Here is a 16,482-nt window from a genome sequence, read left to right as displayed (position 1 = left end):
ATCAAACAAAAATTGCCTCAGATTTTAACTCTGCCATTTATCATCAAATATTGGCTTAGGCATTGCCTACATTTTGATAAAATATCATGCCCAAGGATCCTATCTCAGATTCAACTGAAGAATCACTCATCAGCTTCACACTTGCAACAATGAGATCAGAAACTTTGGGGTCTGAGTATTACTTCTCTTTCTCTGTGGAAACACTGCTACCTGGTGCCTCCCTAGGCAAGCAACTCAATCTCTTGGGAAGAAAAATCTGAAAAAAAATCCAGCAATTATAGGTTAATTTTTGTCATATGATAAATTTATTTCATTAAAAGAACAATATTATTTGTGCAATTATGTATATAAAGATCCAAGTTTGTTTGTTTGTTTTGGTCCTCATCTTCTACTAACCTAAAAATTAAGGTTGTAAATGTATAGGGGGTTGGTGCCTTGGAATAATAGATTAGGCTCCCATCTATGGAGAAATTGTTGAAAGAAAAAAAGAGAGAAGAATAATAGATTAAATCCCACCAATAATTGGGGTGCATGAGAAAATACAAAGAAAGAATTCATCATTTCATATTTATATTGCCAGTCTCACTCTAGCTGAAAACAAACAAACAAAAAAGATTCCACTTCACTTATGGTAAAAGCTGACAGCCTGAAAGGATTTTTAAAATCAACTCATCTGGCATTCAGACAGAAGTTTCCAAAGAGATCTAAGAGTTTTGGTAACAGAAAGGCCATTGGGTCACCCTACAACTCTCTGGACCTATTCGCACCATGTTGACTACAGGTCGGGAAACACTTTTTGTTATTAGCTTATTTTTCACAAAAGCAATCCTAAGTCCTTGCAGATAAATTAGAAGTAATGAGGCAAAAAGGATAAAAAACCCAAGTAACACCTAAAACCCTGCCAGAGAAAATCAATACTATTATCTATTGATATATCTTATTCAGATATGTGAAATATATACGAATATATTTTCATGAAACTATAACCAGCTAAATATGTCACATAACTTGTTTTTATTTGATGCTCTCGTGAATAGTTCTAATGATAGTGCAGATCCACACTAAAAATTAATGTGATAATACACACATTTTTAACTAATTGTATGCTGTATTTTTGTCTGTGTTAGTTTCTCCACTATGTGTTGTATTTTTCTTCTGCTGGCTTCTTGACTTTTTATTTTAAGCAGAGGGGGATGTGCGGGAATTCCCAGGAGTGGAGTCTCAGCGTGATTTCTAATGTCCTGTTGTTGTCCACACACTTTCTGTGGAAGACTTTCGTGCTTTCATGACAGACTTGCCACTACCAGAAGCCATAGAAATTGGTATAGGTGAGCACATAATCTTTCTTGAGTAGGATTTCTGTCAGATGACAAAATGTCTTCTCAACTATCTTGTTAGGCATTTTAGCTGGCCATTTGGGATATCTGAGGCCATTGAGAGGAGATACCTGTGGTCTGAAATTGTTCATCTGGAACTTTCTCTGATTCTGGGTAGATGAGTCTATATGACTAGATATATTAGGAGGTTTTACAGCAGCTAATAGCTAACTCACAGATGGTAAGGATCTTTATAAAAGCCAATGTTACGATATTCTTCAGCCATTTAAATTTTTAAGGATAAAATCTGATCTTTCAAACAATATCTGGGTGCTTCTTTTACATTTGGCATCTTTGGTTCTCTCTATGAGCTCCTATGCTTCAATTTCTACTCTGCCCAAGTCAGCCACTTCCCATGAAGAAAACCAGAATAAAATTCCCTGTTTCAAACTCAGAATCGAGTTTCATTTCTGGTTTCAATGATTATGTATAAGAAATGCATTTCTGGTGACCAGAGCTCTGTAATTTATAGTGACTAACCATAAGGAAAACATTTACAAAGAAAAACCTTCCTCTGTGTCTAGGTAGTTTAAGCACACTGATGCTCCCCCAAGCCCACCCTATGCATTGGATTGTTGACACCATCTGCCTCAAACAGTTAAATTTAGGAACACACACAAGGGAAGTCAACTTTTGCCCCAAACTGAAATAAGGCCAATCTTCTCAATAGATCATTCGATAGTACATCTCCATACAGGACAAAAATTTAGTCAAATTTGTGGGAAGCTAAATAGCTGGCACATGGGCTGTTAATACTTGATTACCAGGGAAGAGAAAACTGTTAGGATACAGAAAAATCAAGACCAATAACAGAAATGCAGAAATACACATGAACAGGATTGATGCCAATGTAAGTGCAATCAAGGATCCAGTGTTGGAACAGCTGCCTGGATAAACAGCATCCTTTACAGACCACATCTATGCTGAGGAAAAGTTTGACCAACCACTTATTGACCATTGTTGGTTATATTGAACTTGGTTTATGTCTGTGTATTTCCCTCTGACAGTCACTCCTGGATCATAGAAGAAGGAATATTCATAGGAAAACATAGCTTTAAAAAGATGAAAACTTCTATAAAGATCATGCTATACTTCTCAATTCTGATTTTGGCAATATTCTAGCAAACAGCTGGAGACTTGGTCTGCATAGCTATGGGTGTCTTCATATGCACAAAGAGAAATTTCATGAGGTCAGGTATGTACCTGAGTAACCCTGGCATTGTACAATCACTGGTCACATTGCAGTGGCTAATGGCCTCATATTTAATTTGGTAGTTAAGTAGCAACTAATGTCTAGGACAAAGTCAGTGTAGAGTTGGTGCATAATCTGGGTAGATGTGCTTGGAGGAAACAACCAATACCACTACCATATGGTACCATAAATGTGAAACACTAAACCTATGTTTTCTGAAACTAGTATACAACTTTTAAAAACAGAAACAAAATATTTTTACATAGTTTTAGCATGTTGAATCTTTCAACAGTTACTTTAAATTGAGAGAAGACTGTACTTGATTTTATTGGAATGATGTCACTGTTCACCATTACAGATCATATTATTGAAAGCAATTATATCACAAAGAAGAGAAATATTTTTACCTAATTCTGAGCACAGCAAAAAAAAACTAGCAAAATTAGAGGTCCAATTTTTTCACTGGGAGTGAAACATGGATGCCTGGTATCATCATTTACTTTACAGAGTGGGCATCACAAACTGAAATGTCTGTAAGTTTCATGCAGGTTATATCTATATCTATAGATATCTATATCTATAGATATAGATATAAATCTATATATAGATATATAAATATATATAAATAAATATATATATATAAATCTATAGATATAGATATAAATATATACCAACTTGAAGAACAGAGCAACAAAGAATGCTAGGCCTGTGGAATCTGACAAGATGTGTTCTGCTAAAAGTCATTCAAATTCAGTTACAAAACAGAACTAAGACAAAACAAAACAAAGCTCACTGGGCCAGCCAAACAAAATATTTTCAGGACAGATTTAGTCTCGCAGTCTGTAAATGGGTGAACTTGGTTTCAGTTATTTTGGATCAAGACTGAAAATTTTGTTTCAAATAACAAACTGATGAGATACTTTCTGAACTTTAATTAAAACAACAATCATGTCCATTACAACCTGAAGGCGACCTTGTGTTTTAACAGATGTCAAAATCTTAAGCTAAAGTTTGTGTTATTTGGAGGAGAAAGCTAAAAATGCAAGTCACAATATAAGTATAACATAGATAAATTGTGACAAGGAAAGCTCACATAGTGGACCACTAGGAATAGTGATACAATAGCCACTTGCTTATGAATTATTATAGGACATCTAAGGGAACCTCTGCCTGGATTTATCATATTGCATGATTGTGTGAGAAAACCAGAGGGATACAAAATACATAGTGACTTGTTTCAGTTTGTAAAATCTACACCTATATTTGGTCTTTGCAAGTGCTTTGCTTGTAATAGCCACCGAATTTGATAGTTTGCCTTCTGTTATCTGCTGTCCTAGATGGTTAAAATGAATGGGAATTATTGGCCATGACCTATAGCAGCAGCATCAACCTGCTTCTGGACCCAGAGCTGTAAGCATGGGAATGCAAAAGGAAGGCAAGACAGTTCACTAATAAAAGCCACTCCTTGGGAGGTCTGTTTTTGTACACCGTGTTGAGTAGTAGTGTGGCCCAGAACTGTGCTCCTCCCTCCTGCAGGCAGAGGTTGATGGAATCTTTGGTGCAATGACTTTTTGTATTTAATTGACCTTGGCTTTTGTGTTTCCTTGGAAAACTTTCTCTCAGCTTCGCAAAGGAGGTGAGCTCCTTGCTTGCTTCTCAGACTCAACTGGAGGTCACATGTAGATGTCAAAATTATAATCCCGAGCCCACTCCTTCTGACTCCTCTGCTTCATGGTGTAGCTCTCTCAGGTCAGCCAGGTAAATAACACCAAGAGCTTATGTAGACTCTTCAAAAGACATTGGTCACTGACACAAGACATGTCAATGTAGCTGCAGAACTGACCATCTGTTTCATGTCCAGCCTGGACATGTTCTATGCAGCCTGGCGCCCACATGGGCCTGTTCTCAGACACTGGGGTCTGCAGGAGCCTTTCACTAGGCTTGTGTTTACTCTGCTGCAGATGATCTCGTGTGCTTCTGGTCGTCCCCAGGCCTCCTTTCCCTAGAGATGACTCAGAATGTTGGCAGTCAGCAGGGCTTAGGCAGAGACAAAGAGGGAGAAATCAATGCTATTTTCTCTAAACTCCAAGTTACATTTGGTCTCAGTTCTTATAAATCACAAACTGTCTCTAATTCATTAAGCTACCTTTTACTTCTTCCTGAAAAGCAGAAATAATACCAAGCAAATATATTTTTTTTCCATTGTTGGAAGTTGTTTCAAAAACATAATTTTCACATTACCTGGCAACACTACTTTAACACTTCTGACACACAAGCTAGTTCTCTAACATCCTCTCCCCTGTTTTGGCACAGCACAGAAACAAGGAATTTTTAAGTGCTAGTTCACTCCTCAGATGTCCACATTTACCCATATTACAGTAGAAGCCAGCAGGAAAGAATTAAATCTAGGTCTCCCATGTAGGTGACAGAAATGTTAGTACTTCAACCAATACCCCTGCCTGCCAAGGTGCACATTAGCAGGAGGTTTTTTTTTTTTTTTTTTACATTTGTTTTACATTGCTATACGGATCATTTGACAATGAACTAGAGAAAAATATTTACTAAAAAGAATATCACTCTTGTAATAAATTTTGAAAGCACTTATTTCATTTTTAATACTAAGCATAACATTTGTTTGATGCTGTTTAAATAGGTAGTCTTTGTTAAATTATCAAATGTCCATTTTAACCTAATTTGTAGATTGTACTTTTTAAACATGAGTGTTGAACGTCACTCATATACAATGTCTACTGTACTTTTTAAACATGAGTGTTGAATGTCACTCATATACAATGTCTACATCTATTGAGATTTTCTTAATTTTGTCTTTCAGGCCATTAAGATGGCATGTGATGTATGCGCTGAGATAATAAGAAAAAAAGCTCTGTAAAAGGCAAGGACTTCTCTCTGACCAGGAGACATCACACTGTTTATTTCACTTGCAATGAACAATAATTTTATTTAAATCACAGCCATACGTTATAAAGTACTTGCAGCCACACAAGAGTTGCCTGTAGACATTGAGAAGCATAAAAAGCAAAGGTGTTTTAGAACATTTTGAACACTTTAGAATCACTTCAAGTCATTAAACACGCAGTATCTAACTTATCCTCACAACAACCGTAGTATGTCTACTTAAGAAAATGGAAGCTGAAGCTTACAGCACTTCAAGAACATCCCAAATATTACACAGCTAATAGGTGCTGATGAAGAAATTCCAAAGGGCTCCCAACCAAAACTGAAGTTTCTGTTGGAATAGGCAGCAAAACACAATGGGTAAGGAATTGTACATTGTTTAATTCTGATAAAAATACTTTAAATGATTATCTTGGTCATGGAGATAATAGACAAAACGACATTCTACTCTAACTTGTTCCACAGATTATTCACTTACAGAATAATAGCATTTGAAAGTCTTCCATTCTGTGTACTGTCATGTAAGTTTCTCTTAAGCAAAGAGTTTAATGGTGTGCTTTTAATATTGTGGACAGAGCAAAGTGTGAAAATACTTGTCTGTCCTGTAGTAAAATAAGTTCTTCACTGTGATTTCACCATCTACATGAAAACTCAGGAAGTCCTCACAGTATTTCTAAAAAGCGGTGCCTATCCTTGTTAACACTGTTGACTAAGCCAATGCTTCTATGATGTCCTGTGCCAACATCATAGACCTTCTGATATTTATGCCCTTTGACTTTTTCATGTGCTGCTCCAGCCTCATTTCAGCTCATATTCACTTCCTGGAAAATTCAGGTCTTGATATGTCTTAATCTTAGTCACATAGAAACTCAAGCCCAAAAACAAGAGTGAAGAGTTACCAACACACTTCTTTACTATATGCATGGTTAGAGAACATAGTGTTATTAGCAAAGCTCATTCCTTTATATTGTCCATGACATAGAATTCCAACACAGTAGAAAAATACAGATGTGGAAATGAAAAATTAAAAAGTTGGAAGTCATGAATAAGTGTTCTACACATGTATATATGTATTTAGGCATAAGTAAGTATGATTACAAAACATTAAAACATGTCAAGAAATGATGAATGAGAAAACTGAGTAGAATGATACATCTGGGGCAGGATGAGATAGGAAAAGAACCAGTGCAGACTTATCAGGAGTCTAACACTTGGATTCGAGAATTTATTTTAGTAAACTAGCAAAAATTTTTAGCAAGATTTCTGATGATGCTTTCTTCTACATTTTTCTATGACTGTAAATTATTTCCTAATTTAAAGAGAAAATAAATAGAACTCAAATTGATTCTAGAGTTTTGATAACTAAGTCTCAGTGGATCCCTTCCTTTAGACTAAGCTTCTCCTTTCAGGAGAAAGTTTACATTCTCATACTTCCTGTATGAGAATATTTTTATTCCATAGCTCTGGAAATGTTTTTTATGATATTATATTTGGCTACATTCTAATTTCCAACATATGAAACTTTGACATTTTTACCTGAGTGAAACATTCAAATTTGTTATTTTATGAAGAGAGTGCCCACTTTGCCACTACAATGTTTATGGCATAGCAACTAGCGCCCCCCATTGAGGTTAACCCCTTCTATTAACTGAGTGAATGCACTCATGGACAGTGTCTTAAATTAGCATTACCGGTCTAAAGACAGAATGTATTCTACCATACCCAGATTTGGTCAGCAACAAAAAAGGCATGAGCTAAACAGTTTTCCCCAATTGGACAAGTATATTTTTCTTCAACACAAAAGACCTGGAGTTTTCCAGGTACAGTGTATCTGATCTGAAGCTAACATAAGATGGTTTAGCAAATCATGACTGCCATTTGCAGGCACTTAGTCACTAGGGCCTACTGCCACCCTCAGAGCAGCTAGTCGAGCTGGGGAAGAGCTTTTCTCCCTTATACTGACCTCAACTAGAATTACCTTCAGCAATATTCTTTGAAAAGGAAAGATTCCATAATGAAGCTGTGACTTAACTCCTGTCACAGGGCCCAGAGCTAAGAAACTGAATATCTTTTGACCTGCTCTATTCCACAGGAGAAAAGCCAGTGTCAGGGCCTCCTAACCTGATTAGTCAGAATTTCTTTTCCACATGGACATGAGGAAGGAATGTGTTAGGTCACACACTGCATCCATGTAGGGAATAACTGTGGACACAAAACCGACAAGTAAGAACGGTAAACAGAGAGACTGTGGCCCAAGAATTGGCATAAAGGGCCTGATGCCTTTTACTCTATTTCCCACATTTACACTCCAGTACGGATCTGCGGGACCCCATGTCTTGACATTTAATTGCTATGTTTTGAATTCTAATTGATATGGCTGCTCATCATGGAAGCAGGAACAAATCTCTTTCAACTCTTTCCTTTCTTACCATATCCTTTATCTCTTTATCTAATTCTTAGATCCTTCAAACAGTAAAATATTTAATCTATCAGAAGCTTAGTGCTTCATGACAACAGATTTCTGGGATCAATGAGTAGGAAAAACTGCCTGAATTCCTTTGAATCTGGATAGGATACAAGAAAGACAAAAGCCAGACCTTTAGAGACACTGTGGTAGAGGCCACAGTTCTGGCACATGTTATAACAGTACTCTGAGCCCAGGGCCCAAAGTGAATAATGCTGACCAATGAGAAAGACATTCCACATTTAAAATCAGCATCTATTAATTCTGCAGAAAGTAACTTTTACATACAGGGGATCTGAACTCACTACAGCTGCTGGCCCTAAGAGCCATCTAGCAAGGAGGTTATGCAAGATTTTCCAAAAGGAAGTCATTTTCCTGAGGTTCTGTTTGGTGTTCTCTTGATATAAATGTACAGTGTTTGAAAAAAAATAAATGCATTACAACTGTGCTCTGTTTTTTGTTGTTGTTGTTGAAATATGAACACGGATTTGTAGAAAAGAAATGAAGGTCTAGCACAACTGTTAATCAGTCAGACAAATGGAAAAGACAGACAAGTTTTCCAGAGGACTTTGTCAACAAACTTTTATGGTAAAAGAACTATATCCTGAAGGAATCAAGGATAAAGTTTATGGCATTAATTGGTTTTAGGTAGGAAAAAGCAGACCATTTCCCATAACAGAAGTTGAAGCTGGAATTGGGTGGCAGAATGACCTAGAAGGAGGTCAGTAGAGCCCAGCTGCAGCAGACTGCAGCACAGAGAACCAATGTTGGGAACTTGCCCAGCCTTTGCCCAAAACATCACTGTCCATTTTGGGCTGAGTCTGCAATGGTTCTGTATAAATTTCATGAGGTTATTCTGGTAATCAGCCAGAGAGAGGTGCTCTCCTCCACCTGCCTACCACTACTCAGTAAGAAGTCCTGTCCACCCATAGAGACCTCACTCAATCCTGTCTGAACTGGCCCCAAATGGAATTACTGTTTCTTCAGCAGCCATAGACAGCCATCAACCTCCTTTTTTTTTTTTTTTCAAAAACGCTGAGACATTGACACTGAAAAAAGTAATGGAATTTTGAGGGAAGAACCCTACTTTGCAAGTGGGTGGTACTGAAGAGAAAGCGGCTTTCTGACTATTTAGTCAGTCAAAAGAGAGCTTCTATATTAGTGCCACAAGGGAATGTTCATCTTATCTTCAACATCACACCCCTCACCAAGATGTTGGATTCAAACTCACAGCACTTCTTTGGACATCTCAAAAGCTATTATCTGTCCATAACAAGTAAACACAACATACAATCTCTTTCCTGGAAAGTACTAGCATGCTTTTAAGTATTTCATGGGAGTCTCTAACTTTATTCTCAATAATCATATAGTGTGTGTGTGTGTGTGTGTGTGTGTGTGTGTGTTCTTCTGTCAAATCTAGCTGATGTTTAAGAAGTCTCACTGGACAACAATGAAAGCAAGCTGATTCTACTTTTTTAAAGTGACTTCATTTCTTCCAATATTGCAGTAGAAAGAATCCTTATACTCTCATCTTTCACCTCTGCCTATTCTTGGGCTTGGCTGTGTTTTCAGGTGTCCATTCTCAGCCAGCTCTTGGAGACTGTAGGACCAACAGCTGGTCTTCAACCCTGGATTGCCCTTTTGACTTCGCTCTGCCTTCTCCAACAGGGCTTAGTGTTTGTTCTGTCTCCCAGCACTGACTCCTGGCAGACTCCTCTTACTGAGTTGCTGCTATTTTGTGGCCAGCACATCAGTGTAATTTTAGTGAAGAGAGAAAGAGCAAAAGTTGCGCAATTCATCTATTGTACCTAATATGTCCCACAGGAGAAATAAATCTGGGAAAAGAATATGAAGGTACCATGGGAAAGGACAACAGAGATTTCTCTGCTTCTAAGAGGGGAAAATTGTCCAACTGGATAGGACCAAAGAAGTCACTAGCAATGTCTGAGAGCTCTCCTTTGCAACTCCTTCCCACTTTGTCCCTGATATTTACAGCAGCTCGTGGAGTGAAAGTGATCCATTTAGGAGTTATAGGCCCAGGTTGATGGTATTCTATCACAAGACACAGCATAAGTTCACACTTGGAATGCCTGAGCAGATGGCAAGTATTTTTTTTTCATCTCTTGGTGGGCAAGGAATGATACATAACTATTTTTGATTGGCTCATCAATTCCAATGTCAAATAACTTACTATAAACTTTCTAGAGTTCCTGCCCTAATTTGCCACTGTTTCTTCATCATAAAGTTTAATATACTCTTATTTATATCTCTGTAATCCTAGCTGTATTTTAAGCAAGTACCATGTTTTAAAACACTAATGATAGAAAACAGACAGCACTTACTATGGGCTAGGAGCATTCTAAGTGCTTTACAAATATGACTACAAGTAATGTTCACAATGATATTTTGGAAGTGACTTTTATCATCTTTATTTGGCAAATGAGAAAACTGAGCAGAGAGCACTTTAAGAACTTCCCAAACTGTTGCCACTAGTCAGTGGTACACCTGGGATTCAGATTGAGACAGTCAGATAAGATGCACAACATAGACCCTTATGTTTGCAATCATGAAGTTATTTGTGTTGGTGTGACCATTAATGCCTTATACAAAGTGTTTAATGTTTAAATACCTGAACTAACTATTTAAAATAGAGATGTTAAAACTTGGATCCATAGCAAGTGCTGCAACATAGTACATATTTTAGTTGATACATGTTCAGCCAAATATTAAGAGACTATAAAGTTTCAGAGCTCTGACCCTTGGAGTAGGGGTAGATTTCAAAGCCATAATCTGGCACCATGTGCAGGGCTCTGCCTACCACATCTCATGATCTATCAGATCTTCTTGGGAGAGAAGCTAGTGGGACTGCAGAAGCTTCTGGTCTTCTGTGACTGCAGGACTTCTCTCCAAGGTCTCATTAAGATCTCATTCTGACAACTTGCTTTACATAAAATGGAATAAACACAGAGGGAGACCTAGTGCTCATAGAACCGAGCTAGGTGCCAACTGATGGCTGTCTGTGTCTGCCCCAAATCTCATGCTTGGCTCTTAAATAATTTCTCTTCTGAATATGAGTGGAGAGAGAAAAAACAAAGTCAGTTCCTCAGCCTCAATCCCGTTTCCCAACAGCAAGAAGAGGCCTAAGTTTCTCAGGGTTGAACTGAAGACCATACAGGTTATTGTTTGTTACAAACAATGCCTTTGCCTCTTGACTTGAATAACAAATTTCATAATGTCTCAAATTAGTATATAATTTTAAAACATGTTTCAAATATAACATTACTTGAGGGTCTTAATAGGTATAGTCAAGACAGTTTAGGCTTACTTATAAGAGGCATCCAAGATTTGGTTATGTTGTCATTGTCCATGATTTTTGCTAAGTCACAACCTCGACAATTGTTACTTTGCCTGTAAAGTTAAAACTGCTCTATGTAACCCACATGGTGTTAAAGGAAACACTGCTTTACCTTAGCTCAACTCCATCCTTTCACACAAATTTATATCCCATTCACAACCTTGCCATTCTTTATTCTTAACCACCTTGATTAAAATACTTTCATTTTTCTTCTCCCTGATCTTCATAGGAAACAGCTAAAGGGCAATTTATAATCTTTATAAAGAAGGGAAAAATAACTTTGGGAGATTTTATGAGGTGGCTTTCTCATTCAGGCATAAGACTCAAGACTAAGCCTCTATTTAGAAAGGCTTCTTCACAAGATGTTTGTCCACAGAAGGCATTTTGGGGATTTCTGTGGGGAGACGGTCATCTGCGGTAGCTCTTCCAGCCAACCAGTTCCATTTCTGTGCTTCCCGTTGAGTTCACGGAAGGAACTCGCATTATAGCCCAGGGTTGTCTTTCATCTCAGCTTCTTCTGGCACTATCACTCACAGTACCATAATGAAAAGGGGTAAAGAGTTAGTTACTCATTGTTGATTTGTGGAAGAACTAGAGAGCTTGCAAGTCAAAACATTGGTCATAAAAATCTACCAACCAAGGGATTTCCTCTTACAATGTCGGTAACCATCGTCTCAGATAAATTTCTATGGACACAGTACTCAAAGGTATTTACATATACATCCTGTTTTAGTCTTTTTCTTTTCACTTAAGAACATGGGACATATATCCACACTTCCCAGCTACATAGACAATTTTGCCTTTTACTATATAATAGAACTCAGAATTAAAGCAATAAGCCATACATACATATAGTAATATGGATGAAACAAAAAAAAATCTGAGAAAGAAAACTTATCCCAAGGAATACATGTTTTAGGATCCCATTTGAATGAAGTTCTAGAGCAGGCAAAGCGTATCTATGATGAAGAAAAAAAATCATAAGACTGATTGCTAAAGTGAGAGGGCAGAGAGTGAGGACAAGACAGGGGATTCTTCTTGGATGATTATAATGTCCACACTTCCATAGTGGTTCGGGTCACACAGCTGTTTATTTGCAGCAAAATTTGCCTACCGACTCACTTACAATTGGAGCATTTACCCTTTGTAAATTTTACCTAAAGGTAACAAATATTGAACTCTAGTTAGTGATATACACGTACAATGTTTAGGAGGAAGTATATTCATACCTGCTTCTTACTCTGAAATGTATTTAATTTTTAAAGTAGTTATTTACTTTAAAGACAGAGAAGGAGCCTCATCTCCCATGTGGATGGCAGGGTAGCAAGAGCCCAACTGACTGAGCTCTCCTCTGCTGTTTTCCCAAGCACTTTAACAGGGAGTGGGTCATAAGCAGAGCAGCAAGTACTCAAACCGTCATTCTGATATAGGATGCTGGTGCAACAATCAGCAGTTTAACCCACTCACTACAAGACTGATCACATGAATTTCACTTTAAAATAGGTATTAATGAGGGCCCGGTGTGGTAGCCTAGTAGATAAAGTCCTCACCTTGCATGCTCTGAGATCCTATATGGGCTCCAGTTCATGTACCAGATGTTTCTATCCAGCTCCCTGCTTGTGGTTTGGGAGGGCAATGGAGGATGACCCAAAGCCTTGGGACCCTGCATATGTGTGGGAGACCCAGAAGAAGCTCCTGGCTCCTGGCTTTGGATTGGCACAGCTATGGCCATTGGGGCCAGTTGGGGTGTAAATCAGCAGATGAAGATTATTCTCTCTGTTCTTCTCTGAAATCTAACTTTCCAAGTAAAAATAGATAAATAAATCTTTTAAAAATGCATTAATTTATGGGATAGAAAAAGATACTGATGTGAAAGAGAAGAAAAATTGTGAAATGTTAAATACAGAATCCAGATATAATTACATGAGTGTTCATCCAAGCTTGGTTTCGTCTCCAGCCGATTTCCATGATTTGAAATCAAATAAGTGCTTAATGGGAGACTTTGTAACTGAAATCAAACACAGATTTCTAGCTATTCTATTTGGTATTTTCCCTGTGACTATTTCAGGACTAGGTATAGGATATAGGTTACAAGCATTATTTACCTTTGCTGCCATAGTATCACTACACTTCAAAAGTCATATTTAGGACATTCATGTGGTGGCATGTTGCACACTGCAATAAAAACTCAATGAATATTAAGGATAGTCACTCATATTTCAATAATGACTAAACACACATATAATCAGCACAGCAATTCTGTCTGCCAAGGTAGGCAGCACAATAAGACACTCAACTCAGCTACTGCTCTACTCTGTCTCATCGCGATATAGACAATAGTTCCATTTTATCCTCTCTCTGGCTCTTTGAGCAACAGATGAAACCACGGAAGCCACTCAGCAGACAAACATACTAGTTCACAAGTGCAGATAAAAACTTCCCTTTCCCAGCAATAGCACATGACCCTTCCATGGATTTCCCAGTAGCGAAAAAACAGCAGTTGACTTCTTTAAAAGTCTATATTTTAATGGGCTAGATAAGCAAAATAACAATGCATCACTGTTTGTCTAAAATTCTGAGATGAAAACTTTAGACCTATGTTTCCTCTTGCTTCAACTGATAAAAGAGACTTTTAAAATACAGTAAAAGTGAATGTATATATTCACAAGGGTTCTCCCAAAATGTCCAGAGAATGGGAGACTAGTGTAACTTACATACACTGACGGCAATTGAGTATCATGTTAAATGAACATAAGATACTATTGTTTCAGAGTTCACAGCAATCATTACTTTACAGTTCATAACAACAGAATAAATGAAATAATAAATATATTCTCAAAGGATGGATTTTTAAAAATTGAAATAACAATGCTTTCAAAGTGTCTTTGTAAAACTAAGTCACTTAAAATATGATGAAAGACTGCTGGGTGTTCTGAGAGAAAGATTTGTTTGAGGCAAGAAAATGGAAATAAATGCGGAGGTTGAAGAATTGTATTTGAAGTAGATATACCTATATCAGGTATCATAAGTTGTTTTAAAATTATATTTAAACTTGAAGTTCAGTGTTTTTTTTAAAGATTTATTTTATTTTTATTGCAAAGTCAGATACACAGAGAGGAAGACAGACAGAGAAGAAGATCTTCCATCCACTGATTTAGTCCCCAAGCAGATGCAACAGCCAGAGCTGCGCCGATCTGAAGCCAGGAGCCCAGAGCCTCTTCTGGGTCTCCCATGTGGGAGCAGGGTCCCAAGGCTTTGAGCTGTCCTTGACTGCTTTCCCAAGCCACAAGCAGGGAGCGGGATGGGAAGCAGGGTGGCCGAGATTAGAACTGGTGCCCATATTGGATCCTCGCGTGTGTAAGGTGAGAACTTTTGCTGCTAGGATATCATATCAGTCCGAAGTTCAGCTTTGTTTAATGATGTGTATACTTGTAGTTTGTTTCAGCTTAGCATATTTGGGATTTATAATGGTTTGACCTGCAAAATCCTTTATTTTGAGAATTTCGCCTTTATTCACACTCACACTTATATACAATCTCTAGTATTCTATTTATTCTCTCTAGATTTATCATCTGCATTCATTAGCACATCATCAGGGCGGCAGACAGAAAATTAGATATTTAATGAAAATTACAAAACATTAAAGAAATAGAAGACACCAAAAAATGGAAATGTTTTGTAAATGTTTTTAAAAGCTGTAGGAAGGAGGAGGATTGATAAGCAACACAGGCAGGAGGGTAGAGTGGGAAATGTTCCTAAATCTGTATTGTGAAATGTGGGAAACTTGTTCATTTCATGTAAGTAAAATGTTATAAGAAACATATTTTTGCTTAGGAAATACCAGCATAAAATTAGTTCCCATACATTATCATTATAGTCTTGCACATATTTAACTGTCAATTTCTTTTATGAATTAATATATTTTTATGCATTCAAAACTGAGAGAATCTGCTGGTAGTTGACCAGGTCAAAGCCAGGAACCAGGAACTTGATCCAGATCTCTGACCTGGGTAGCAATCTCAGGTGAATCATCACTTAACTCATTACCTGCTGCCTTCCTGGATGCTCATCAGCACAAAACGGGAACCTCAAGCCGAGTCCACACTTGAACCCAAGTACCACCTAAACGGAATGCAGGCATCCCTAGTGATGACTTAACTCCCATAACTGTTATTTTCTGATTTTAGAGTTAGCCTTCACCTTCATTTTCTGTTGTGGGAGTCCCTGTGAGCTACCATAAACAATGTAAAATGGTTAATGCTTCTCCGAATATAAAGCACGAGCATCTCAGGACTTAATGAAAGCAGATTACATAAGAAAACAAAAACCTCCCATGGGAAAGCTTCTTCTGGATAATCTCAAATCTTCAAATTCCTTGAACAAATATGCCACCTCATCTTCAAAACAGTACTGTTGTGAGATTAAAGGGTTAAGGGAGTCATAGGATATGGTTGACCTCAGTTTGTTATTAATGGCTGGTCACATGGCCTTTGGCATGCCAAATGGTAACATTGGCTTCCAGGAGAGGATGTTTTGGAAAATGATAATGTATGTGACTATCTGTTCCATTCCATCCTGTGTTGGCAGAACCTCCCATTCTACTGTCTGTTTCCTTTGGTTTGGTTTAACTTATTTTTTAGTATCAGTTCAAGTTCCTTCCTAGACTCTGGGAAGGGAGTTTCTGTTTTCTTTCTTTCTTTCTTTCTTTCTTTCTTTCTTTCTTTCTTTTTTTTTTTTTTTTTTTTTGCTTAGGATTAAATGAAATTTTACTGCAAACCCGCAAACCATATTAAATTTGATTGTTTTGAATTATGCCATTGACTTTGAGTTCCAAGTTATCTGCTTAAATGTTGCCTCTTGCTCCAAAATTTTCCTTAAAGGAAACAGACAATTTTTCAGTCTCCAAATTGCTAAATGAATAGGTCTTTATGAACAGACTTTATTTAAAATTCCTCTCATTAACTCTAAAGTTTCTACTAGAGACATTTGTTGGGTTCAGTATTTCCAACAATCATCAGATTCAAATCTGGGATGACATAATACAACCTTGCTGTTCATAAGATCCAGTAATCAGTTCCTTTTTCTCATTGCCAAGATTCACAGAAGGTATGGAACAGAATCTATGAATCCAATACGGCATCCATCTGTCAAACTATCAATCACCAACTTAATGATAACC

Source organism: Ochotona princeps, chromosome 20 (assembly GCF_030435755.1).
Source record: "Ochotona princeps isolate mOchPri1 chromosome 20, mOchPri1.hap1, whole genome shotgun sequence".
NCBI lineage: Eukaryota > Metazoa > Chordata > Mammalia > Lagomorpha > Ochotonidae > Ochotona > Ochotona princeps.
The sequence above is the reverse complement of the archived record's forward strand: the minus strand, read 5'-3'. Positions refer to the sequence as shown.